Raw genomic sequence first — 27,047 nt, 5'->3', positions numbered from 1 at the left:
GTGTCTGGCAAACATCTATCCTTCACTCTCTTGTAGTGCGATATGCATCGACACTCATAACCACCAAAAACATTTTGGCAGTACTCATTCCTGTACTGGGTGTCGCAAACGTTTTCACCGTTCAAACATTCGTCAATATCTAAACATAGAGCAAGAGTGAGCCATATTAAACATCATAAAAAGAAACTAAGTGTTTTTTAAATTTTTTATTGGAATTATCAAAATGATTTGAATACATGTCTCATTAAACCTGAGGTAAGAAAACTGTTTACATTACAGAAGCCAATAAAGTATTAAACATTAATCATACATTATCATTATCATGAAAATTATCTCTTGTGCATGGGTCTTAGTGGATATTAGAATTCTTAATTCCCCACTTCCTATATCGGCAAGCATTTTCTCTTTCCTAAAGGCAATGTGAAAGTCATTTTTTTGTACAGAGATAAATCTTTTGAATCCTGTAAACTTTGGTAGTTCCTTTTTACAATGACAGAATGATAAACTAAGTGTTACCCCTCGGATACAAAACTAATTGATAACAAGAGACGTTCAAATGTGCATGTGAGCGATCAGAAATGTTATTATAGACTCATTGTCTTCAACGTACACATTAACAAATTTGAAACATTTATTATTTACCAATACAGATCGGCATAGCTCCATCTAATTGTCCATTTATGCACCTGACTGGACTTCTGTCAGTTTTAAATCCGGGACGACAGGACACGGGCAAAGATTCACCGTGGGGAAGACGTCCCTTCCAAACAGAATGAGAATGTTTGAGTTCCACTGGACAGGACTCTGTGGAAGGAAAGATGCACGCCTGATAAACAATGCGCTACTGACCGATGCTGTATAGTTCTGTGATTAGCTGTCATTTATCAAGATTTGAAGACTCTCTTATCTTACTCCTTTCTTAAGTATAAACAGAATCGTTCACTCTGATTGGCCTTGTATACGAAAATAGTCTGAAAGGGGTTTCATCAAAGGTCATTACAAACGACAACACTCAACGTTCTGGTATTGTCTTCCTGCCAAAGCCTGCATCAAATGTGGATATAATTATTTATAAATAGCAAACCTACCTCCTGTACCACTAAGTACGGTAACATTGAACGAACAAGTCACTCGGTTGTCTGACGGGTCCCAAAATTCATACGTCACTTCCGTTGTACCCTGGGGAAAGCAATGTCCTGGTTCATAAGTCTTGTTTTGGAAAATGATACCCGAGTTGTCTGTTGCTGTAGGCTTTTGCCAAGTTGTCTTAACACAGTCCACAGTTTTAGAGGGTAATGTTACTTCGACATCGCAACAAGGTGATGCAATATTTGGTTCTTCTTTATCTAAAAGAAAGAAATTATAAGTATGTATTTATTTAAACCAAGCTTTAAATTTATAAGAATACGAAATAACTTTAATTTTTATGTTAAATATATATAAGTAAAGAAAAGAACTACATAATCAGGCACAAAGGAAAGAAAAATAGTTAATATAAAAAGTATGTATGTATGTATGTATGTATGTATGTATGTATGTATGTATGTATGTATGTATGTATGTATGTATGTATCTATGTATGTATGTATGTATGTATGTATGTATGTATGTATGTATGTATGTGTGTGTGTTTGTGTGTGTGTATGTATGTATGTATGTATGTATCTATGTTTATATGTATGTATGTATGTGTGTATGTACGTATGTATGTATGTATGTATAAGCTTGTATGTATGTATGTATGTATGTATGTATGTATGTATGTATGTATGTATGTATGTATGTATGTATGTATGTATGTATGTATGTATGTATGTATGTATGTATGTAAGTATGTATGTATGTATGTACGTATGTATGTATGTATCTATCTATGTATATATCTATGTATGTATCTATGTATGTATCTATGTATCTATGTATCTATGTGTGTATCTATGTATCTATGTATGTGGGGATTTATATGCCAACTCAGAGGGTAGATGACCCATCGCTATGTCTCAATAAGGTCTGCTGCAGGGTACATCAATTTCTGTGTTCCGACTTGAGCATCCTTTTTAAGTGCTTCAAAACATCAAAACATCTAACTCGTAATGGACTGTGCGCGGTTTTTCCTAGTCTTAGGCAGAAGTATCTGGGTGGTCAAGGGCGCTTCTGCCTTAATAACCTTGATGAAGAATAGTTGATATCGTTAAAAATTGAGGTTCACCGATTATCCCGATTATCACATGGACTCGCCCGAATCACAACTTGTGTGACGTAGACCAGGACGGATAAGAATTTTCGAATTACCACTGTTCTACGTCATCAACCGGAATTTTTTCCTGTACGCTTTCGCGCACAGACCGATCTATCGCGATCGATGCCGTGCTCTCATGACATTTTTGCAAAAAAAGTATTGCGATAAATGCAGATATGGAAACATGAAAGACATATACAATAAAATTTCGAGTCACTAAAGCTTCGGTAGCTATTCCAAAGAATAGAATAGGGTTGCCGCCGAGACTAGCGCTCGAGTCTAGTCGTACCTGGTGATGAACCCAACAGCTACACCTCAACGTAAGTTCAATCGAATAAATAAGTAGCATATGATCTAGGCAAAACACATAAAATCATTAGACGAACAGCGATAAATATCCTTCGTCATGTAAAAAATTCTGTAAATTCTCGATAGGAATCGAACCTGTAGTGTAGAGCTGTAGCGAAGACATCAGCTGTCAACTATACATAGCCTGAACTCTGCAGTGCTGCGCTATGGATGTATTATCGAAAGTTGACTCGGACAACAGAACAGAGTTACTATCAAGTGACAAAAGTCGGAGGTATCTACCGGCAAGATATGTGTCACTGTTAATATCAGAGTTCGTAGACATAAACATTGACGACCAGGATAAGGCCTAACGAGTTGACATCGGCAGCAGGGCACGACATTAACAACTTTTTTCGCTGGTGGCCCACTTGGGCTACCATTTTCTGAAGTTGTTAGCCCAGTGACAATGACTGATGGCCCATACATATTTTAATTTAGGGATTTTCTTCCATTAACAAGAGAAGAAAAAGCTATTTTTCAAGATTCTGCCCATAAAATGAATTTGTTAGTCATTTGATGTGAATACTTGTACACCTTTATTACCCAAAGGAAACTGGTATAATTGACGACGATGACACTGAAAAGTTATTTGGTGACCTATCATTGTATTGACAACCCGTTCCATTCTCAGAGTTGCATGCCAATTTTGATAGCCGTCATGGCAATGACCACCATCTTCTAAGCAGGGCTAAAACAGACTTTGGGCTTTCTGTAGTAGGGAGGAGTTTATGATTGATACATTTTGATCAAAATGCAATGCGTTTTCATTGGCCATCGATTTCTGTGCTTGTCATCCAAGTACATCCGTTGAGATATTGAAACTTTGTTGCAAGGTCGTCTTTGTAATTTGCAAAGAAAGTCATAGTCTGGCCTTCAAGCTATTGTGTCAAGTTGGGTTTGACTGCAATTAACTCGTCCAAAAGTGACAAACCGGACATGACACGCCAAGTACTGACTGAATTTCATGTCCCAGGCTTAGGTAGTCCATGACCATTCCATGGACTTTGGTAGCCCCATGCAGAGTGACCCAGTGACCGGTTGTGACTGCCCGTTGTGGCCACGTACGCGTACTCAAGTCTGGGTCACAGTGGGTGCCATCTTTCTGAACTTTTCAGGCTCGCCAAGATATTTCGAAAGCCATGACACCTCCTAGAGTAAGGAACTATTGTTTCGATCTTGTTGTTGCCTTCCTACATGATGAGAAAACAGTGTGAAGACGTGCATGTACATCGCTCCGGTAATCTGCTCTTCTTTAGTCTCTCTCAAACAACTCTAGAAAGCCAATCACGTATACTTTACGAGTATGAAGTGTCAAGACTGTGGTCAGTTTGGTGCAAGTCGGTGTCAGGGAGATTTGCACTTGTGTAAGAAGTGTAAACGTATTCGATTTCTGACTCGAGATTCAGAAGTCTTTCCCGAACAATTGATTCGAAGTAAGGTCCTTACTATATGAAAGCCCTCAGCATACTAGCAGTAAACGTCGTTAACATTTTAATTTTCCATATATTTCCCTTTTCCCTGAAATCTGCTATTGAACACCGATTGGATTCTTATAAGCATTATCTACAAAATACGTAGTTCGCCATTCACTATGAATCTTATAAGAAAGTTTTACACGACGGTTTTTTTTGCGTAAGAAACTGCACTTTAAGTGACAAATGCTGATGGGAAATGTTGCCCTTTTACTTATTTTTCCATTTGAAAATTATTCAATAATGTTTCCTTATTATTTTTGCTATTCAAGGCAAATATTATCCAAGGCAAATAACAAAGTTTAAAGAGTTAAAAATAAGTGAGACTTCAACTACATTGTTTCGAGAATCAGAAACATTTGACGTGTTAACCTTCTCATGAAGATGACCTTTGACATCGCCCTAATTTTTCATTCCTCGGGGATAGTACATCATTAACATCATACTGAATTGGATTGTTTATGATTACTTACTGTACAACAAGTTGCTACTAACAGAAAGCTGCACAGTAGGCGTAATATCCCCTTTGACGAACTGGGTGTGGCCATAATGTTATTTTGCGCAACCATATTCGTTAATTATAATTGATTAGACGTTGACTTGACAAAAGATGTAGTCCTTAGATCAAAGCATAATTATGGCGTAATTATAAATTAAAAATGGGCTGCAGATCTTATTATTACATCTTACTTCTAAATTCCCCTAGTAATAGAAGTGACACTAGCGCACACGTGAACATCATGCTAATCAAGAAAATGTAAAATTTATAGCAAATTCTCCTGCAATTATGAGATATTCCAAGCATTAATAATTGCAATATAAATAATTTCGGTACCAAATTCAGCCCAATGTGCGGGTGAATATCGTTTGATTACACCCTAAGGTTATCGTTTGTTTGGGTGACCCATTTAATTTCCCTTGTCCCTTTGCTGTATATAATGGCACCTCCCTAATTGACTTCTTGCTGTGCATAAAAGTAGTTCGCTTCACTCAACACTTGCGTTTATTTCTTACTTATACCTTGTACGGTGACGTTAAAGGAACATTCGTATGGTGTACTTTTGATATTTTCTGATGCGCAGATCACAGTCGTCTGTCCAATTTGGAAGTAACTTCCAGCAGGATGGTCACAATACATGGAGTGCAATTCCTCACTTCCTTGCTCAGGCACTAACTTCCACTTCACTTCACCGTACTCCACACCAGGCAGGGTTGTATTTACAGCTTCCGTCGATGGCCTACAGGACTCTACTTTGTCTAAAGTACAGAGAGCATATAAAATATCAGGGTATTGTTACAGAATCACTTGTTTCATCGTAACAGCCCTTCGTTTCAGGCAAGAATTCAATCTAAACTGATCGTCGGTTGAAGCTCATTCATTGAAGGCGTTTGCGCTTTGTTGAATAAAGTCGTATATAATTTTAGCCTGCTGTGTGGACTAGTTATATTTAATACAAGATGATATACATGTGTAAACAGTATATGCATGTATGAACCTAGACAAACGCGAACAAATGCAGAAAAAACACAGACACAGACAAGGAGATAGAGATTGATATAGGACTTCAAGGAATGTGTGGTGAGTGGTTTCCGACCAGTACTAGCTGAGAAGCAAAACACGTTACTCTTTGGTTTTAAATCATATAAACGGTTGACTTACAAAGCCACTGGAGAACCTGTTAAGGAATTTCCTGACAATGTTTATTCTAAATGATTAATAATAATAGCGGTAGCATGAGTCGATCATAAAAAATTCAACTCTGCAAAAGTTGAAACATAGTCTCGCGGGAGGTCAGACGTAGTCAAAACAACAACACACCACACATATCCACGCACTGTACTGTAGGCTAACTATCCAGGACGTATGCTGTCAGGTTTATAATGCCTTTCGCATTTACAAATTTTTGAACTTTTGAATTTTCGTGTGCCGGTTAAAAATTGCAATGCTGTAATGTAATTGTAATTCGTCGAAGTATTATATTTTGTAGAACTAAGCAACAACAAGTGACTGCGTTCCAAGCAGACGTAATGTGTGTGGTTGGGTGTTGTTGTTGTTTAGACTACGTCTGACCTCCCGCTTGACAATGTTTCAACTTTTGCAGAGTTAATTTTTTATGGTCGACTCATGTTACCGCTTAGCTTTTAATTGCACCCGACAGTGTTGGTAACACCTCGATTTAGACAATATGTCTAGTTCGTCTAATGCCAATGCTTGAAAGCAATTCACTGTACGTTAAAATATATATATATATATATATATATATATATATATATATATATATATATATATATATATATATATATATATATATATATATATATAACGCTCTGCTTAAGCATCGAGCGCTGTAATATTCCACGAGGACAACTGTATACTTCGATCTAAATATATATAGTCAGAAGTAGTCATACAGTTTAAATTCACTCGGACGGAAATAATTACAGCAATGGTTTATGGTAACGTCATGCAAATGCAAAGAGTTGATCATTATGTGTTTTCTAAGATGATGTCAGATGAATGATGAAGATATGACATCAGCAAGATTAGTTCATAAGAATTGTCATGCAGCAAAGAATGAACATCGTCAATAAGTGTTCATCAGTTATTTACCAAGGCGACTGTTTCGGGGATTTGAAAATAATACAGTCAACTGTCTTGGTTCCCTAAGTAGTACTGATCAGGTATCACTATACCTTGAGTTATTCGGAGTCTGATGTTATGTATGGTGTATTTAGTTGTTGTATTGAATTTTTCAAAAAGTGGAAGATGTCTTGACATAGCTTTATGAAACTGTCTGATGATTTTATGTTGTTCTTCTCCTTGAGACAGGATCCTCTTGTACAGGCTGGCAACTTTCGGAAGAAAGTCTTCTATTATAAGTGTTGCACGAGCAATGCGGAGATATTCTGACAATACAGTGCCATAAAAATGCATGGAGGGATGTTACTTTCGCGATCTGGCATTCTCACTATAGAAAAACGTGAAATCGTCGCGCTTGTCAAAGAGTTTATAGACAAATATTCCATCCACTATGGATATGTCCAATATCAAGAAATGTAGCATGTTGTCCATTATGCTTACATTTCAACGTGAGTTCTGCAGAATAAATTTGCTCATACGATCTTCAAACTCTCCACCATCATTCAGGAGACATATGTCATAGATGAATCGTGCGCATCCATGAAATTTCCGACCACGAGCTTTATCGGTGTGAATGAGTTTTGACATGAATCTATAATCATGTCTGTGTAAATATAAATTTGCTCAGAATGGCGCTGGGTCAATACCCATAGGAATGCCTATGGTTTGTAAAATACTCTGTTGCCTATCTGGAAATAGCTTTCTACTATGAGATGTTTTATGGTAGATTTTAATGATGCTTGAGAAAAACAATAGCTTTGTTTATCTTTGCGCCAAAATGCCTTAGAAGAAGAGAAACCAATATACCGTTTAGTTCTACCCTCAAATACAAAATCAACTACACCATACAACTAATTGAATAATAAAGATGAGATTTGTCTTATGTTGACATGGCAATGGACAGGTCTAAATTTAACATGTAGAGACAAGAAGGACCACTGTTAAGCACAAGCAGTGAATATAATGATTATTAATGAAAATATGATTGAGGCACATTATGCCATATGTGTGTATATATATACACACACACATATATATATATATATATATATATATATATATATATATATATATATATATATATATATATATATATATATATATATATATATATATGTGTGTGTGTGTGTGTGTGTGTGTGTAACCCCGGTTACGATTGTAAGTCATGTGATTAGATCTGCTGCGTGTTGTTTGAGTGTGATGACACATGTGTGGAATTTCATTGATAGCGTCTTCGCCCACAATGCATTGCAATGCTCTACTGATTTTCACGGCTAGAAAACAGTACTTTGGTGTGGACGTACGTTTAGGAATTATTATCCGTTTTACTGCCAAGAAAAAATTCCAAGACAACGTGGTTGGTCTTTTACATGACTGTGATTACAGGTATGTGTATTTGAAGGCTTTGGTATTGAAAACAATGAACTTTTAAAAGTCTCAAAGTGTGAGACACACCCCTCAAGCTGAAACGTGGAAAGACCATGTGTTTCCCAATTACAGTGGAAAAGTTTCTAAGTTGTTATTCTGTAGTTAGTTTGATTCTAGTAGTACTTTATGATAGTAGTGAAGTTTTATTTAACATGTTGAAATTTGGGTTTCTGATTTTGAAGGAGATTTTCTGTGATTCTTAGTTCTTTGTTTCATGGGATTTTTGTACAGTGTATTTGCTATCATGTTGACTTAGTCTCATCCAGTGTAAACAGAAGGAAACGCTTACATAACTGCCGTTGGTCTTTTACATGACTGTGATTACAGAGGAGATCCAGTTAATGAATTACTGGTAGACTGCGTGTGTTCCTGTGTGTTCCTATTGTGTGGCCCGAGTGAAGAGCCAAGGAGTGCCTGGAATTTGTTTGAGTCAATCATCAACTCGAGTATTGCTACCAGGGTTGGAATAACAAATCCCCAGGGAGGAGCGGCTGGAAGGACTCTGTGTGTGTAACGTAGTTTCCTATTGGATAGACTATCATCGTCATAGCAACCGGACGGACATTGACCTACAACTTACGGAGAAGCCATTGTACAGCCATATGAACAATAGCTAAGTGAATGAACCCTAGACAACAGCCACTTTAGAATTATCTGGAACTTTATTATGGTGGATGAACTTTAGATTTTGCGTCTGGAAATTAATTTCCAGTAATACTGCTATCAGTTTTAATCATTGTAGACCCTTGTTTTTATTCTTTATTATTATTATCGTTAGTAGTAGAGATTTTAGCTGTAGTGAAATAAACCTTAATATAAACTGCAACGCAAATTGTACGATAATCATTCTTTCCTGGTTTGTTTATTGTGTGATATGAACCTTGGTCGGGTTTAATTATCTGGCTGAATTTAATTGTCAGTTTAATTACCCGATTACAAAATTGGGAGCTCGTCCGGGAGGTGATATTGGATTGAATAAGTAATTTATCGTACAGTTAATGTTGCAGTAGTGTTTTAACAGTTAAGAGTATAGATTACAAAAGACCAGCCCCGTTGACATCAGTATTGCATTGCATTGTTTTGTTTTGTTGTTGACGAAAAATGGATGAGCTTGAGAGAAAAGCAGTTGAAGTATATGATAAGAATGGTATTGATCTTAGACATGGATTAGTTTTCTGGGTTTCCCATGCAACTATTAATGATGTGAGTGATCTATTGCAGTTTATTACCAGAGAATATAAAGATGCCGACTTGACAGAAATATTAAGATGTGAAGGGGGAATAGGTGTGCTTTGCCACTCAGCCACAAAGAGGGAATGGGCTGATTCTTGGCACATGAAAAGAGTGGAGCCGACACTAGTGTTGGGATGTTCACTCCTGTTGCCTCGGTTTTTTAAAACGCTAAGGTTCCCCCATTCGGTCAAAGTCAGAGAGGAGGCTTCCCTGCATATGGCCAGCAGCGATGGAGCATCTTACCGCTGGATGAGGGAGGGACCGGAACCTATAAAGGAGGATTTGGGTGATTGGCGGACGGCAATCAAGACTCCACCACCGTTGACCCCAGCACAATTGGCTGGATTTGACGGCTACGATGATGTACAGGACAGAGAACCAGCAGAATATGTTTCATTGCCTACCCCTCCCAGGAATAGTACGCCTTACCAGCCGAGAGAAAGACCCCCAAGCAGATCACCACCACAACGCCAAGCTGGTCCTGACGCTGCTTGGATGGATATGATGGAGAAACTTGTGACTAACCTGCAACCAAGGACTAATGAGTCTGGGTGGTATCGTAAACTGAGAGTTTTCTCCGGTAGGTTGCCAGTACCAGTAAATGAAGACGACTACGAAAGTTGGGCAGAGCAAGCAGAGCAAATGATCAAAGAGTGGAATGTATCAGACGCAGAAAAGAAGAAACGTATCGCTGAAAGTTTAGCCGGACCTGCTATGAACACTATTAGGTCATTGACCCCAGCACCCAATTTGACAGTACGTGATTACCTTGATGCCCTTGAGGGTTCGTATGGCACAAGACTTACCCCTGCCGAGGCTTTGAAGGCATTTCAGTCGTGTTATCAGAAAGAAGAATGGTCACATTCTCAGTATTTGCAGGAATTACAGACTCTGTTGCGACGAGCAATACGACAAGGCAGTGTCAAAGAGTATGAGGCCGATTACCTTCGCCTGAAACAGTTCACCGATGGAGTGTTGTACAATGAAAGCCACTTGTCATCGCTGCAACTCGACACGAAGCTCACCACCGCCAGGTTACATCGAGTTAATGCAGATGGTAAGGAAGGAGGAAGCACGTCAAGAAGAGAAAGCTAAGAACAGAGCCCATAAGGGGACAACGCCGAGTGCTAGTACGAATTACACCGCTGTCTGTGATAGTTTTGAAGCAACCGCAACATCGGCACCAGTGGCAAAGCAAACATTGGATAAGTCGGATATACAGCAAGTAGTGCAGCAGGTAATGGATCAGATGAAGAAGGGCAATGACAACCAGTCACCCACACAGCCAGCCTCGAGTAACACCTGGTCGACGCCAACTAGTCAGCAACGACCCCGTCAGCAAAATCGAAGGAGGAGAGAGCAGAACCAGTCCCAAGTATCGACACCAGCTTCCACCCCAACACCAGAAACATCGACATCAGCAACGGAGTCATTGAGTTCTAACCCAGCGGGATCTGATATGTTCAAGAAATTGAACTTTTGCTTTAATTGTGGTTTGGACGGACATACAGAGAAGAAATGTTTCAGAAAGGATAATCCAGACCTACAGCTGGTCAAGCAGAAGTTCGCACGAGCATTTTTTGAGTCGAAGGGAAACTGCCTGGGACACCCACAGTAGAGGGGCCGGTGGATGTCCAAGAAGAGTGTAGCCCCAGTAATACACATGAAGAAAGGAAAGACAAAATTGACAACATTGCACAAATCAACGAACATTCCGTAGCCAACAAACCACTACCCGAAGGGCTGGTAGGCGATAGTATGACTACCGAAGTGTTCGTCGATGGAATCAGTTGCCAGTGTTTACTTGACAGTGGTTCCCAAGTCACCCTCATTTCGCACTCGTTTTATGACCGACACCTGTCTCACTGCCGCCTCAAGCCAATTGAAGACTTGGTAGTACGTGGTGCAGGTGATCAAGTGGTTCCGTACTATGGGTATATCACAGTATCTATTCGGTTCCCCAAGGAAGTTGCTGGAGTGGAGGAGACTTGTGAAACACTTGCTTTAGTTACCCCAGACCGTGACCAAAGTGGAGACGTACCAGTGATTTGTGGTACCAACACTAGTATATTTCGCAATATGGCCCATAGATGTAAAGAAATAGCGGGAAAGCATTACCTGAAGAAATTACCGATGGCAGCCCTCTTCACTGAAGCATACAAGAGGATAGATGCCTTTGACAAGTGTGGCCATGATGGACGGATCAACCCTGTTAGGCTAGCAGGGAGGAGACCCGTTACTATACCGAGTGGAAAGACAATGCCATTGACATGTATAGGAAGAGGAATAATTGGATTGCCAGAAACTACCGTGTTGGTGGAAACCCCATCCCATCACCACACCCCAGGAGGATTGATAATAAAGAGCAGTGTCACCACCCTCCTGCCAGGAAGTACCCAACGAGTGAAAGTCATTGTGCATAATGATACCAGACATAACATAACCATCATGCCAAGACGTGTTGTTGCGGACTTAGTCTTACCAGAATGGGTGCGGCCCATACAACCCAGTGAACTTATGCCTGAACCAGAACAAAAGGGCTCTGAGGGGAATACTGAGTGCAGCAGTTACCAAACGAAAGTGACAGCACAGGACAGTGCTGACAAGACGGAAAATGAAGCGGACTTCATTGTTGACTTTGGTGACTCCCCGCTTAGTTATGAGGACAAGGTCAGAATCAATGAGAAGCTAAAGCAACGACGGCATGTGTTTTCGCAACACGATTGGGATGTAGGACATACGTCGGCCATTGAACATCGCATTCCCCTGAGTGACCCGACCCCTTTTCGAGAGAGGTCACGGAGAATTGCACCGGCGGACTTCTACGATACGAAGCGCCACATCCAGGAATTGTTAGATGCCGGTATAATAAAGGAGTCAAAGAGCCCATACGCTTCGCCTATTGTGCTTGTGAGAAAGAAATCGGGGGCGATACGTATGTGCGTTGACTATCGAACTCTAAACACGAGGACAATACCCGATCAGTACACGGTACCTAAGATACAGGAAGCACTCGATTGCCTAAACGGGTGCACATGGTTTCATGTGCTGGATTTGAAGTCAGGTTATTATCAGATACCCATGGCGGAGGAAGACAAGGAGAAGACAGCTTTTATATGTCCCCTTGGTTCTACCAGTTTGAACGGATGCCCCAGGGAATCACAGGAGCACAAGCCACTTTTCAGAGGCTGATGGAGAAATGTATGAGTGATATGCACCTGATAGAACTATTGATATACTTGGATATTTGATCATATTTGGCAGATCAGTTGACAAAGCAGAAGACAGGCTAATGAAAGCGCTGGACCGATTAGCTGAGTATGGTTTGAAATTATCACCTGAGAAATGTCAGCTTTTCCGGAGGACAGTCACCTATGTTGGACATAAAGTTGATGAAAATGGCGTGAGCCCTGACCCCAGCAAGATAGAAGCTTTGAAGAATTGGCCCACCCCAAAGAATATTAAAGAGCTAAAGACATTTCTTGGATTTACAGGATACTATCGACGCTTTGTAGAGAATTATGCCCAAATTGTCAAGCCAATGAACGACCTGACTGCTGGGTATATCCCTCCGAAGTTGAGAAAGAGGCTAGGGAAGTACAAGGACAATGATGGCGTACCATTCAGAAGTGCTACAGAACCATTCGGCGATAGATGGACGCTAGAGTGTCAAAAAGCCATGGATAAGATCATCGAACTACTGACAAACGCTCCAGTGTTAGCCTTTGCAGACCTGTCCCGACCGTTTATACTGCATACAGATGCCAGTCTGGATGGCCTGGGTGGAGTACTGTACCAAGAACATGATGGCCTGCTTAAACCAATCGCCTTTGCCAGTCGAGGACTGACTAAAAGTGAAAAGAGATATCCAGTGCATAAGTTAGAGTTCCTCGCCTTGAAGTGGTGTGTCACAAGCAAGTTTCACGACTATCTGTATGGGACGAAGTTCAAAGTTGTTACTGACAACAACCCGCTGACTTACGTCCTTACCACAGCAAAGTTAGATGCTACAGGACACAGGTGGTTAGCTGCCCTGGCAGCGTATGATTTCACACTACAGTATAGAAGTGGCCGAGCAAACATCGACGCTGATGCACTGTCTCTCCGACCAAATGCAGACATGCCAGATGACCAAGAATCACTAGATATGGAAGAAAAGATAAGGCGACTGAGAGAGCGTGTCCTAGGAGTTGATAAACAATCAGATGAAGTTATGACCTGAGAAGTGATAGGTGCCATTACCATGAGCCATGGTATCACAAGACCCACTACAGCCAAGGTATGTCAACATAGTGTTCTGTCTTGCACTTGTACCACCAAAGTTGACAATAACCAGCACCACAGTAAGATTGAATCACCCGCACTTGCTGAAACAGTGGCCATCTCAGCAGCTGCATTGCCGAAACCGTATTACCAGCTACAATACTATGGTGAAAATCCCCCTGGAACCCCTGTCTCCATGGTAGCAAAAGAGAAGGATTGGTTTGCCTTGCAAAGAAATGATGAAGTGTTGAATGAAGTGATAGGCTACATTGAAGACGAAAGAAGAAAGTAGACTTGAAATCACTTCCTGATGAAGTCAAGATATTGCTTAGACAAAGAAACAGGTTGTTTCTATGGCACAGAGTATTATTCCGAAAGACTAGAGATAACCATGGAAGGGAGACTAATCAGCTGGTATTACCGACCAAGTATAGGGCACAAGCCATGGAAGCCTTGCATGATGACATGGGTCACATGGGAGTCGACCGAACTTTCGATCTCCTCAGAGCAAGATTCTACTGGCCAAGGATGAGAGCAGATGTGGAAAGAAAATGCCAGACTTGTAGTAGGTGCGTACAGAGAAAACAGTTGCCACGCCGCGCTGCTCCGATGATAAACATCTTCTCCAGCTGCCCAATGGAATTAGTCTGCATCGATTTCCTGACAATAGAACAGGACAGAAGTAACACTCAGAATGTACTAGTGGTAACTGATCATTATACTAGATATGCTCAGGCGTACCCAACTAAAGATCAAGAAGCAAAGACGGTGGCGAAAGTTCTATGGGAGAAGTTCTTCGTGCATTATGGACTACCGGCCCGTATCCATAGCGACCAGGGACGCAGCTTCGAGAACAGACTCATAAGAGAATTACTGAAAGTGGCCGGTATACGCAAGTCTCGAACTACCCCATATCACCCTCAGGGGGATCCGCAGCCAGAGAGATTTAACCGTACGCTGCTGAACATGCTAGGAACGTTAAACACCAAGGAAAAGCAGCACTGGAGTCAGCATATCAGTTTTCTGGTGCATGCTTACAATTGTACCAAGAATGATGCCACTCAGTTCTCACCGTATTATCTCATGTTTGGAAGAGAAGCCAGACTGCCCATTGATCTCTGTTTTGGTGTTAGCCCAGACGAATACACCAAACTCGATTACTTGCAGTACGTCGAAGACCTGAAAAGCAGACTGAAAGGAGCCTATGAATTAGCTGAAAATGAAGCAAAGAAGAAAGCACTCGCCAACAAGAGACCCTATGACAGCAAGGTACGTGGTAGTGATCTGCTTGTGGGAGACAGAATACTAATACGCAATGTCGGGTTGATAGGCAAACACAAACTGGCCGATCGCTGGAAACCTGATGTGCATGTTGTTGAGAAGAGATTGGACGACAACTTGCCCGTGTATGTGGTAAAACCCGAAACTGGAAATGGGGTAGAACGGACACTACATAGGAACATGCTACTTCCTATTGGCTATTTGTCTGCCTCAGAACCAGAAGAGGTAGAAATTGAAGAAAGAAGACCGCTTACCAGACAATCCGCCAGACAACAGACTGATAAGAAAGAGGACACAGACACTGATTCAGATATGGAGGAATTGTTTGCTAACCCGCCAATCCCCAAAGCATCACCCATAGTAACTGACGACCATGATATCAGCACCATAGAAACTGCAACCGACCCTACTGATACAACAGAGGTGCCTGATGAAAGAGAAACACGCCAGAATGAAGTGGAAATTATGCCACAACCACCCAAAGAAGGACGACCAAAACGACAGAATGCTGGACGGCCTGCTGATAAATTGACCTATGACCGAATGGGGGTACAAGCAAATTGTAAATTGCTAAGCCTGTTAAGTCCTACTACTCATACAATACCTATACCAGGTACTGAGATGTTTCTTGTTTGCAAAGACGTGAAGTGTGATTAGAGTGACTGACTGTTAAAAACAATAACAGTGGGTTGCATTGACAATGACCTTTGCCTTTTTAAGTTTTAATGTTTTAACTTGAGCCTCATTATATCATTTACCAAAGTAACTTACACCCGGAGTGTGTAAGCATCTGAGGGGAATGTGTAACCCCGGTTACGATTGTAAGTCATGTGATTAGATCTGCTGTGTGTTGTTTGAGTGTGATGACACATGTGTGGAATTTCATTGATAGTGTCTTCGCCCACAATGCATTGCAATGCTCTACTGATTTTCACGGCTAGAAAACAGTACTTTGGTGTGGACGTACGTTTAGGAATTATTATCCGTTTTACTGCCAAGACAAAAATTCCCAGACAACGTGGTTGGTCTTTTACATGACTGTGATTACAGGTATGTGTATTTGAAGGCTTTGGTATTGAAAACAATGAACTTTAAAGTCTCAAAGTGTGAGACACACCCCTCAAGCTGAAACGTGGAAAGACCATGTGTTTCCCAATTACAGTGGAAAAGTTTCTAAGTTGTTATTCTGTAGTTAGTTTGATTCTAGTAGTACTTTATGATAGTAGTGAAGTTTTATTTAACATGTTGAAATTTGGGTTTCTGATTTTGAAGGAGATTTTCTGTGATTCTTAGTTCTTTGTTTCATGGGATTTTTGTACAGTGTATTTGCTATCATGTTGACTTTAGTCTCATCCAGTGTAAACAGAAGGAAACGCTTACATAACTGCCATTGGTCTTTTACATGACTATGATTACAGAGGAGATCCAGTTAATGAATTACTGGTAGACTGCGTGTGTTCCTGTGTGTTCCTATTGTGTGGCCCGAGTGAAGAGCCAAGGAGTGCCTGGAATTGTTCGAGTCAATCATCAACTCGAGTATTGCTACCAGGTTGGAATAACAAATCCCCAGGGAGGAGCGGCTGGAAGGACTCTGTGTGTGTAACGTAGTTTCCTATTGGATAGACTATCATCGTCATAGCAACGGACGGACATTGACCTACAACTTACGGAGAGGCCATTGTACAGCCATATGAACAATAGCTAAGTGAATGAACCCTAGACAACAGCCATTTTAGAATTATCTGGAACTTTATTATGGTGGATGAACTTTAGATTTAGCATCTGGAAATTATTTTCCAGTAATACTGCTATCAGTTTTAATCATTGTAGACCCTTGTTTTTATTCTTTATTATTATTATCGTTAGTAGTAGAGATTTTAGCTGTAGTGAAATAAACCTTAATATAAACTGCAACGCAAATTGTACGATAATCATTCTTTCCTGGTTTGTTTATTGTGTGATATGAACCTTGGTCGGGTTTAATTATCTGGCTGAATTTAATTGTCAGTTTAATTACCCGGTTACATACATACATATATATATATATATATATATATATATATATATATATATATATATATATATATATATATATATATATATATATATATTATAGTGTGTCTGTCTGTCTGACTGTCAGAGAGAGAGAGAGAGAGAGAGAGAGAGAGAGAGAGAGAAATATTTCTCCCCACACTCCATGTGCGTAAAAATATATTATTCAAGAGGTATTACTGCGCTTGTTGTACTATGTTACTTCATATGGTCAATACCTATTAATTATATGAAGTAAATTTGTTTGAATGATCTATTGCCCGTACGTCAAAGTGTTACTAAGTTCACACGAAAGATTTTCAAAATAAGAGTTTTGCTGACCTCCCACTACTATTAGGTCACAGAGCTGTATGTCAGGTATGTCAGGTTCACTCCGAATCTTCAAAACACCTCCGATGGTATCACAAAGAAATAAAGAATACTCATCACCAGATGAATTCTTCCGTTCATAATTGCAAGCGGTGTGTTTAATTTTCCCTTCAACTGTAATCTCTGTTGTAATATCTGTGATTAGAATAAAGGCAATGTTGACCACATGTTTTGATTAGGAGAAGAAATCTCGCTTGCGGTTACTTAAGGCTATTTTGCCGACTGTATCGTATTCCAATCATTCCAATTGAGCACTTGTCGTTCAATTAGCGCCAAATAAGGGTTCTATCTGCCTATTCGAAGTCTAATAATTGTACAATAGAAGCCATCACTGTATAGTGCCCATCTTCCGGCAATATAATATCTCGTTTCTGAAGTTTTTCTGCCGCCGATAATTTGTTTGAAAACATCGTTATATGTCATCAGAGTGCGTTAATAGGTTATTCGCAGACACTGGTGGGAAACAATATAATTTAATGAAGACAAATGCAAATCACTGCAGTTTGATAAATAATTGTATCATTTTTGTCGAACTAACGTTACGTCTACTATCTAATTTTGAAATGTGAACTTCAATCGTTGAAAGAAACAAATCCCCAGAATATTTTGTCAATGCTCTTCTCACAAGGCATGCTTAATTTCTCTCAACAATACAGTACCTGAATGATCTCCATTGTCTTGAGGCTTTATTAACACAAGAACATATTGTACGGCGTAAGAAGAAGTTCGTAGGTTGACTGTCCATGGCCCTTGATTTTGGGGAGGAGAACATGTTTCTGGCTTTCCATCGACAAAGCCTTCTAAGTAGTTGTTTTCTGTTTGAAACCCATTTCCACAATGCCTGTTGAATGCATTGTTGTTGATCCCTGAATAAAGATGTCATAAAAACCAAGATGGTTAGCTTCATGGAGCTCAAGATCTTCTTAAATATATATGGTGAGATTTTATCACAGCGCCTGTTATCACATTTCAAAACCATTTGATGCACGTACAAGAACAATGCTACATCGCATGCTAACCAGGCTGTTTGATGTTATGTTAACAAAGTTAAAGGCACGTGGTTATTGTTTCTGATCTGACGATTTAACAAAAATCCTACCATGCGCATATGCAAAAGGTGTACTACTTTACACTAGTAATTTGACATAGTATGTGGATGAAAGTGTTTGAGAGATTTCAATTCAGGTTCGTCCTTGGTGTTTATGATCAAATGATGGTAAATTTACGTGTACATATTTATCATAATAGTTTATGTGCATTGAAATGTTTTACCGCGGATACTCTGCAAATGTTGAATATGCAATGTATAGTTGGTATCAGTCACGTTACCAAACCTAGCTTATCATATACCTAGATTCACGTACCCATGTAAACCTATGGGAAAAGGCGCTCTTAATACAGGTGTGTAATAAGTTGCCGTATCACGACCAGGCACACTTTGTCTAAATATGGACATTCACGCGCAGTTCTGAACTACTTTCAGTGTGGTTGCTATGCGCGTTGCTATTTGTACACTTCCAAACTTATAAACAAATCAGCGCGAGATTCAAAAATTGTCGTCTGCGTTCTTCAGGTCTCAGTGCTGATCAAAACACCATGGCACAAGCTGGTGAAATAATGCAGTGGTTGCAGGAAATTCCCGCAGAAAATCTAAACAGTATCTTGTTCGGCGATATCGATGATGGCTCTGAAACGACAAACACCTGCGCATCCACCATAGGAAACGAAGACATGGATTCCGTGAACAATTTCATAAAATCTCAGCGAAAGGTCAGTACCGTAAGAACGACCGAGAGAGATGTAAACAAAGTACGACGATTTATCGAGACTCGGTATGATGACCATCGTGAGCTGTCTGACATCCCTGCAACTGCCCTGAATGAATACCTAGCGGCGATTTTTCATCAATATGAAGAAAGATGATGGGAGTGACTACGAGCCTGATTCGATCTCAGCAGTGAAACACAGCATTGAGAGGTATTTTTCGGAAAAGCGATACGGCTTTTCTCTAAATGATAAGCAATTCGACCTGGCTAACGAAGCACTGAAGGCAAAGCGGATGCAACTCAAGAAGCGTGGGATGGGCGGAAAGCCTCAAGCATCTGAGGCAATTTCTCCCGAGGAAGAAAACGCTATCTGGAAGTCTGGCGTTCTTGGAAAGAAGGACGGGGAAACTGTCATCTTCACGCTGTGGTATGTCCTTACGAAGAATTTTGGACTCCGCGGTCGCGACGAACATAAGAAACTGACCTTCGGCAATATAAAACAACAGAGAGACAACTCCGGACATTTGTTCCTAGAATTTCGCGAGCGTGACACGAAGACTAGAGACGGAAAGTATAGTGACCGTGACCCGATTTCGATCTACCCACAGGCGACCCAATAAGTATTACTGAGTTTTTCACACTGTTTTCTCTATCATTTTCTCTTCTTTCTTCATGCTCTGAATGATCGGAATAAATAAAATAAATGGTTATATAACCTAACCTAGCCTCTGTGACTCTTTATTTATTTTACACTCCATTACAAGGACGTATATCTCTCATACACACATGCTGTAATTAATTAGTAAACACAACTAATTATGCTAATCCGTGGACTTATCAGGGATTTTACGGGTTGGTCAACATCGCGAATGATAGGAATGGTACCCCTTTTTTATTAACATCACTATCTTTCCGATGTTGACCAACCTCTGATAATATTTCAATATTTAGCTATGACTCTAAAATGTCGTTTTTAAATTGTCCTACAAATTTCGATAGCGGCAATACTGCAAACAGATGACAACAATTTCCTTTGTCGTCTTTGTTAGTTTCAAGTATAGTTCAAAGAGACAAAATCTGCTGACGTTCAAAGTACACATCTCGGCCTTTACAGTAAAATAGAAGCCGTAAACGCTACCCGAATAGTGCAATATGTGTATGATGAAAAGTTAATGTATTTATAAAGCAAAATGTTTTCCATGCAGCCACTAATGGCTAATAGGTTATTGGAACTTCCATGTTAAATTTTTGATCGGTTTCTTCGCTGTAAGGTTACACGAAATGATCCGTGGAGATGACTGATGTAATATTTAGTCGTAGAATCGAATATGTTTGTTAGCTCTTGCCTTGCGTGTAATGGGACTAAAATGATGGTCATCAGGTCTAGGTGTGAATATTCTGTAACATTTGACTTTAATAATTTTAAAAAATGCATAATTTTGGAACAAGGTTGATTAATTCATGAAGCAGGCGCTGTAAAACGCGATCCAGTAAACTGATGGACTGTTATGGCGACAACCTGAGGGCTAGTTCTTCGAGTCACTACTCTTCTAGCACAGTGATATGATACCCGTGAATAAAATTATCAAAAGTAACGATGTGTTCGAACAAACTGCATTTTAGCAACATTCTAAATACTTCTGAACATGGAAAACTTAGTGGCAGTCAAAACCGTAGACATTGCAAGTAATCGATTATATCAGCCGATGGAGGACATTGCATTCTTGGTTTGAAATTGAGCTATTATCCAGCGATTTTGGTAACTAATTAGTTCAGAGGGTATCTCTGATCGTACCGAAAGGAGATATGATATACTCACGGACTTGTTAAACTTCAATTCATCTTTGAATGTTTCACTGTTAAGTCCGAAAACTTAGCCAGAGAGCGCCTCTGCAAAATGCATACTTTACTATTGTCAAGAAATGGAGTAGATTTTCAGCCATGGAAAATTAACTAACTCACATGTTGTATTCCATGTACCATCATCTGACATTTTATGAATCTGATATAATTGGAAACGTGAGTATGCCCACGACACAATCGCAGAATGGTATTCAAGGCCACACATAAGTAGCTGTATTTCTCGTTCGTCAATAAATTGATTCCACAAGTTAAATTCGGTTAAATCTCCTTGAAAGGCTTGATTTTCCTGAAAGTCTCCTCCCAACTTGTCTTGATCTTGACCAAGAATCAGAATTCCACCGCCTTCAATTTTGTGGCTGACCCTGTGTTCTGAGTCACTTTTGATTTCACGTCCGTTGAGATAGAGCAAGTATTTGTCCCCTGTAAAACTCAGAGTAAAACACCAAAATGTCCAGTCCTCGAAACCAACATCTTCTATGAACCAATACTTTCTCGTGGCTATTGTAGCGAGTAACCTGAACGTATTACTTCCATCTCTCTTGTACGGATTTTCCATGCAAATTTCGTTTTCGTCATTTAACGTAGCATAGGACATAAACGTGTAGATATGTTTTTCTATCGGTTCAGGTATCCTGACCCACAGACACATGGACATTTCTGTCATATTAGGAACCGAACCAATGAACCGCACGTATGATGAATCAGATCTCGTCTGAAATTTTAGTATTTCTCTTCTCTTACCTGCAAGAGAAAGCAACAATTAGTGTCGAATATTACTGAAGGTCATTCTATATATCGATTTCCACGTATAGGTAGTTCTTTATTCTTAAATTATACGACGTTCCTTATATGGACAAATGTGTTGTCTGCAGAACATTCAAATAGCAAAGAGAGTGAAACAGCTTGTTACTAGAGGGTTCACTGTATCTGAAAAGTGACACAGACCAAATTGTTACTCTTAGCGAAGATTGAGAGAGAGAGAGAGAGAGAGAGAGAGAGAGAGAGAGAGAGAGAGAGAGAGAGAGAGAGAGAGAGAGAGAGAGAGAGAGAGAGAGAGAGAGAGAGAGAGAGAGAGTGTGTGTTGCAATCGAAATTTTGTAAGTAGTCTTAATTTAAAACCAGTCAATGTGGTTCCGATTTCATTCAGGTGGATACTTGCAATACACATCATGTAGGAGACGTGCTTGTCTAAGTAGTCCTGTTTCAAAATGACCTACAATACACGTCCTGCACACATGCACTGTATGCTCTGATTGGTTAATCCGCTTCTCTAAGGTACACTTTGGGAGCAGTCATTGGAGTGACCTCATGCGTTAGGTCTCATTATTATTTATTATTCAATTTACAGCTTCCTGATTGGTTAATGTGTAGGTCCGGTCTTCCAGTGTTCACTGCCTCATTATGCAATGTCCCATGTACTTTTTGATGATGCCTGCACGTGATCGCAGCTCGATCCCAGTATATGAAGAAAGGTATTCATGCCGAGTATTTGTCAAAATATCTAGTTAGATTTGACCTTGTTCGAGAGTTCCTGGGCTATTCATGGCATTTTATGTGATATTGTGAATTATACATGAATTAAATATTGCGAGGAGAAATTTTGTCCTTTTCTCTGTGGTATGGTTGAAATGAACTACTGACGCCTGAAACCGTTACGTAATTTTTGTTACGAAATGTACAAAGTCCTCTTGGAGTAGTAATTTCATATTTCTATAATTTCAATGTGTGTCATACTTGATATCTAGCTGAAAGCAGCTGCATTTTTCATTTCCAATAGTGCTCCAAGTTGTACATTCTGTCCAACAAAAGAGTCCAATATCATTTGGAATGATTGAATGGATCAAATACCCTCTGCAGCTTTGTGTTCTCTTCAATTGCATATGTCAGTGTTTTATTTCAATAGTCAATAATTTTTCAGTATAGTACATTTCCACGTTTAATCCTTATTTCTGTGTAACTTTACATACTAAAATCATTCTGTAATGTAAATTGTTTCCAACCACGAAATTTGATGTATAGTACTATACAGGTAGAAATTTAAAAGATATATATATATATATATATATATATATATATATATATATATATATATATATATATATATATATATATATATATATATATATATATATATATTTTATTCGGCACTCAGGACTTGAAAATTAGAATTTTTTGATCATGCAAATCAGTGAATACACTACAGTATAAACGGACATAATCTTATACCAGGTTGAATAATCTGTAGAGAGTGTTTGTGGATTCTTGCAGGTTAGCTAAATGGCTCTTATTAAATTCTTGATCAAGTCAAGTTTGCATTTCTACAAGAGTTTGCGAGAAAGATATTCATACATGTCTGTCCAAAGATCGGTATATGTAGGTTACGACCGTTACGGCTGACCCACAAGAATCTATGACGGCTGGCACCAGCTGCAGTCAGTTGACTGCGAACAACTGTTTTCACACGCTCACAATTTTTGACCTTTGGAACATGGACCTTAAACTGCTTACTGAATTATAAAGTGAACCCCTTGTGTTCTCCTTGAAGCTCTATTGTTTCCTCTTGTCATTCACAGGCCTCACTGTTGTCGATGCGGCCAATGCCCCCGTCAAATCAAAATGAAAATGAAAAGCGTGAACTTTGTACGTTACCAAGAATTGGAAAACAACGAGCCAACATGCCTGTAATGCATACAGGGACAGGGATAAGTAAAAACATGGAAATTTGACGCATGAAGGTTTGTCGGGCATTTTTCGTTGTAACTTTCGGCCGATCCGTGAACATCACGAATAACGTATTACTTCAGCAGTAGCCAGGAAGCACGTGAGACATTGCATAATGAGGCAGTGAACACTGGAGGACCGGACCTACGCATTAACCAATCAGGGAGCTGTAAAGTGAATAATACATAGTAATGAGGCCTAACGCATGAGGTCCCACCAATCAGCGTAATGTAAATGGACCTTGAATTACCAGATGAACCAATCACTGATGTTGGTACATATGTCATGGACCTGACTTATGAAGCAGGACTAATGGGACTAAATTCATTAATGCTTAACTTAACTTAAATGTGTATCAGGTGATAACTGTACCTATTATCGATTCTAGGTGGTACGTCAAAATGCCATTTTATTATTATGGAAGGCTGCATAAAACTCGCGTATCAAAAGTATGAGATTTGGAACCATTATTTCTTGGATGCACTACACTTTGTCACTGTCAACGACAAGACCTCATTATATGAGAGGGTACTTACAACTTTATTACAACTCTGTTACAACATAGATCTACAGGTTTGTATTGTTATACCGAATTAAGATAACTGTTGGCCAACAAACGTATCAGGGTATGTTCAACTAAACACGCATTAGCGCTGTCAAATAGCAATCATATTTACACAAAGAAGATATGAAGTAAACGTAATTAACAAACATATCGTGTGCTTGCATGCGAGTAGTAATAAAACTTATTTGCTTTTTCTTACATAGCTGCGTGTTTCGGTTGCAATTTCTATATAACCGGAGTCAGTATTTCTTACTTGTTACTGACGATGGCTAATTAAAGTGATAAATGCAATCATATCTGCGTCATTTATTTATTTCAATTCATCTTCCGTTTTAATGGAATATGGATTGAACAATTTATGTTCGACGGGTAGGCTGCAAGGCATGTCGGCAGGGACTTTTATTTCCGAAGAAAAATTGGATATCTTCGCTATGACAACACCAGTGTCTGGCTCTTAGATTTTTTCCATTTTTTCGGCACTTGTCTAGACTTTGTTTCTTGACCTGTCTCCTGCAATGTTGGTCACATTTCCTCATCTTGTGTGGCTTGTTGTATTCATTGGCGTTTCCTCTCGATGGCATGTTTTACGAATGTCAAAAGTGTACACTTCTGAAAATGGCCGATGACGTCGAGCATACTTAGAGGACATCAGTTGGCCATAGCGATCAGTGCAAACTTTAGTTCAAAGTTTTCATTTTTGAATAGTCTATATTGATTTGAAGGAATTAACGTAAATTCCATCTGTGGAGTTATATCACAGTCTGATTCAAGGGACGGACCGTGAAAATTTGATTTCTGTGGCAAACGTTCGCGCCCAGTTGCGAATTCAAGTCAGAGACAAAAAATCCATTGCCAACATCAGTTGCCTAAGGGTGGCATCAAATTATAGGAAAATTGGTAGACATTCCTTACCATGAACCATTTTCATTTGCAATCAGAATGCGCCCTTTACGAGTAACCGCAATTAGAGTAAATGATGTGTACGTTGGGTTAACGTGGTTAACGACCATCGTCCGGACACCTCTTAAGGACTGGTCAGTTACTTCGGCAGAGGGGATTATATTTTGCCGACGTCAAAAAGTGGCTGATCCCCCATTCCATCTTTCGAAAAGAGGGTGACCCCCCTATACAACAAAGGTAAAACAAAAGATGGAATGTAAATTCAATATTAAACACCTATTGCCTGGTCATGAGCTATAGGTGTTTTATAACACACCTCATGCTCATGTTGCATTGTTGTTTAGTTTTTTAATTTGGTTTGATATTTTGCACCGCAATTTATTGTGACTAGTTTACTGGGCGATGTCTCCACAGCGGTTTCAGTTGTACGTGGTACCACTTTCTTTCAGAAAATATTCGAAGAATACCTAGCGACATCCTTAGTTGCACTTTAATCTTTTCCGCCGATGAGCTTTTCAAGTTCCTACGCTTTTGGAATGTTGGAAAATCTGTTTTACAGAATGTGTCGTCACCTATCCCGGACGCACATCATGTACTAGTCACTCGCCATTGCTGCAAAGCTGCAGACGACACTACGGTCACGTGACTGGGCACTTTACCAAATTTGGTCAGAACTATTTCCCTAGGGAAATAGCTTTTCAAAAATACCCTCTGACGTCCTTTTGTCGATCCAATGGGGACTAGACGTATCTATTTTCTCGTCACGTGACGTATTCTGGCGAATCGCGACACGGAATGAGCATGTGGCGTGTTATATATATATATATATATATATATATATATATATATATATATATATATATATATATATATATATGTGTATAGCCTATGAAGTTCGCAGATCAGCAAGTGTATATCGGCGCTCTCAAGCGATGAACATATCTTCAACAAAGTAGCACCCATCTACAACAACGCGCTCAAGGCCAGTGGCTACGACAAAGAGATAAAATAAACAAAGGAAAATGAATTTAAAGGCCAGGCAAGAAAGAAGCGACATCATAACATCATCTGGTTCAATCCACCGTTCAGTAAAAGTGTTGAGACAAACATCGGAAAAATATTCCTCCGCCTCATCGAGAAGCACATTCCCAAAGAATCCAAGCTCCACAAAATCTTCAACAAGAACACTGTCAAGGTCAGCTATAGCTGTATGGGAAACACGGCATATGTAATAAAATCACACAACAAACAGATCTCCAGCGAAAACCGTACTGAGCCTAATAAAGTTGAGTGTAACTGCTGGATCAGAAATACATGCCCGCTCGGAGGTGAATGCCAAACTAAGAATATTATTTACAATGCCAAGGTATCGACAAATGACGGTAACAGCAAAAATTACATCGGCCTCACAGAAAACCCGTTCAAAACCCGCTTCTACAACCACCTACACTCGTTCACCAACGAAAAGTACAAAACCAGTACAGAACTTTCCATGCACATACGGAATCTGAAGAACAAAAATATGCAACACTCAACCAGCTGGTCTGTTTTGTGCCATGCTGCTGCTTACTCTAATGCAACAAAGAGATGTAACCTTTGCCTGAAAGAGAAACTGTTCATCATCAATGCTGGGAAGCCTAACCTGCTAAACAAGCGATCGGAGCTCATCTCTAAGTGTCGCCATGAGAACAGTACCTCCTGTCCAACTACCATGCCCCTCCCCTAGGAATAGTACCATCAAGCGCGCTATGTGTAAACACGCATAACGGAGTCAGGAACACGCAGAACCACGCACGGAACAACAGAAGCAAAGCAACGGAAACATTCGAAGATAAGATAAGTTGAACCATTCGTCTGATGATCGCTACAGAGAGCACATGTAGCGTGAAACTCTGAGTAACGC

General features: G+C 39.7%; 2 long non-coding RNA genes across 2 annotated transcripts; both read left to right on the top strand.

Moving 5' to 3' along the window:
• The first annotated feature begins 7,846 nt into the window (after positions 1-7,846).
• On the top strand, positions 7,847-8,957 carry LOC139144593 (uncharacterized). Its single transcript, XR_011554818.1, has 2 exons — positions 7,847-8,089; positions 8,459-8,957. It is a non-coding gene; the product is annotated as an uncharacterized lncRNA (long non-coding RNA).
• Positions 8,958-15,752: 6,795 nt separating this feature from the next.
• On the top strand, positions 15,753-16,822 carry LOC139143232 (uncharacterized). The gene is made up of 2 exons (XR_011554560.1): positions 15,753-15,958; positions 16,327-16,822. It is a non-coding gene; the product is annotated as an uncharacterized lncRNA (long non-coding RNA).
• Positions 16,823-27,047: the final 10,225 nt, after the last annotated feature.

The sequence above is a fragment of the Ptychodera flava genome, chromosome 11 (genome assembly GCF_041260155.1).
Source record: "Ptychodera flava strain L36383 chromosome 11, AS_Pfla_20210202, whole genome shotgun sequence".
Taxonomy (NCBI): domain Eukaryota; kingdom Metazoa; phylum Hemichordata; class Enteropneusta; family Ptychoderidae; genus Ptychodera; species Ptychodera flava.
The sequence above is the reverse complement of the archived record's forward strand: the minus strand, read 5'-3'. Positions and strand labels throughout refer to the sequence as shown.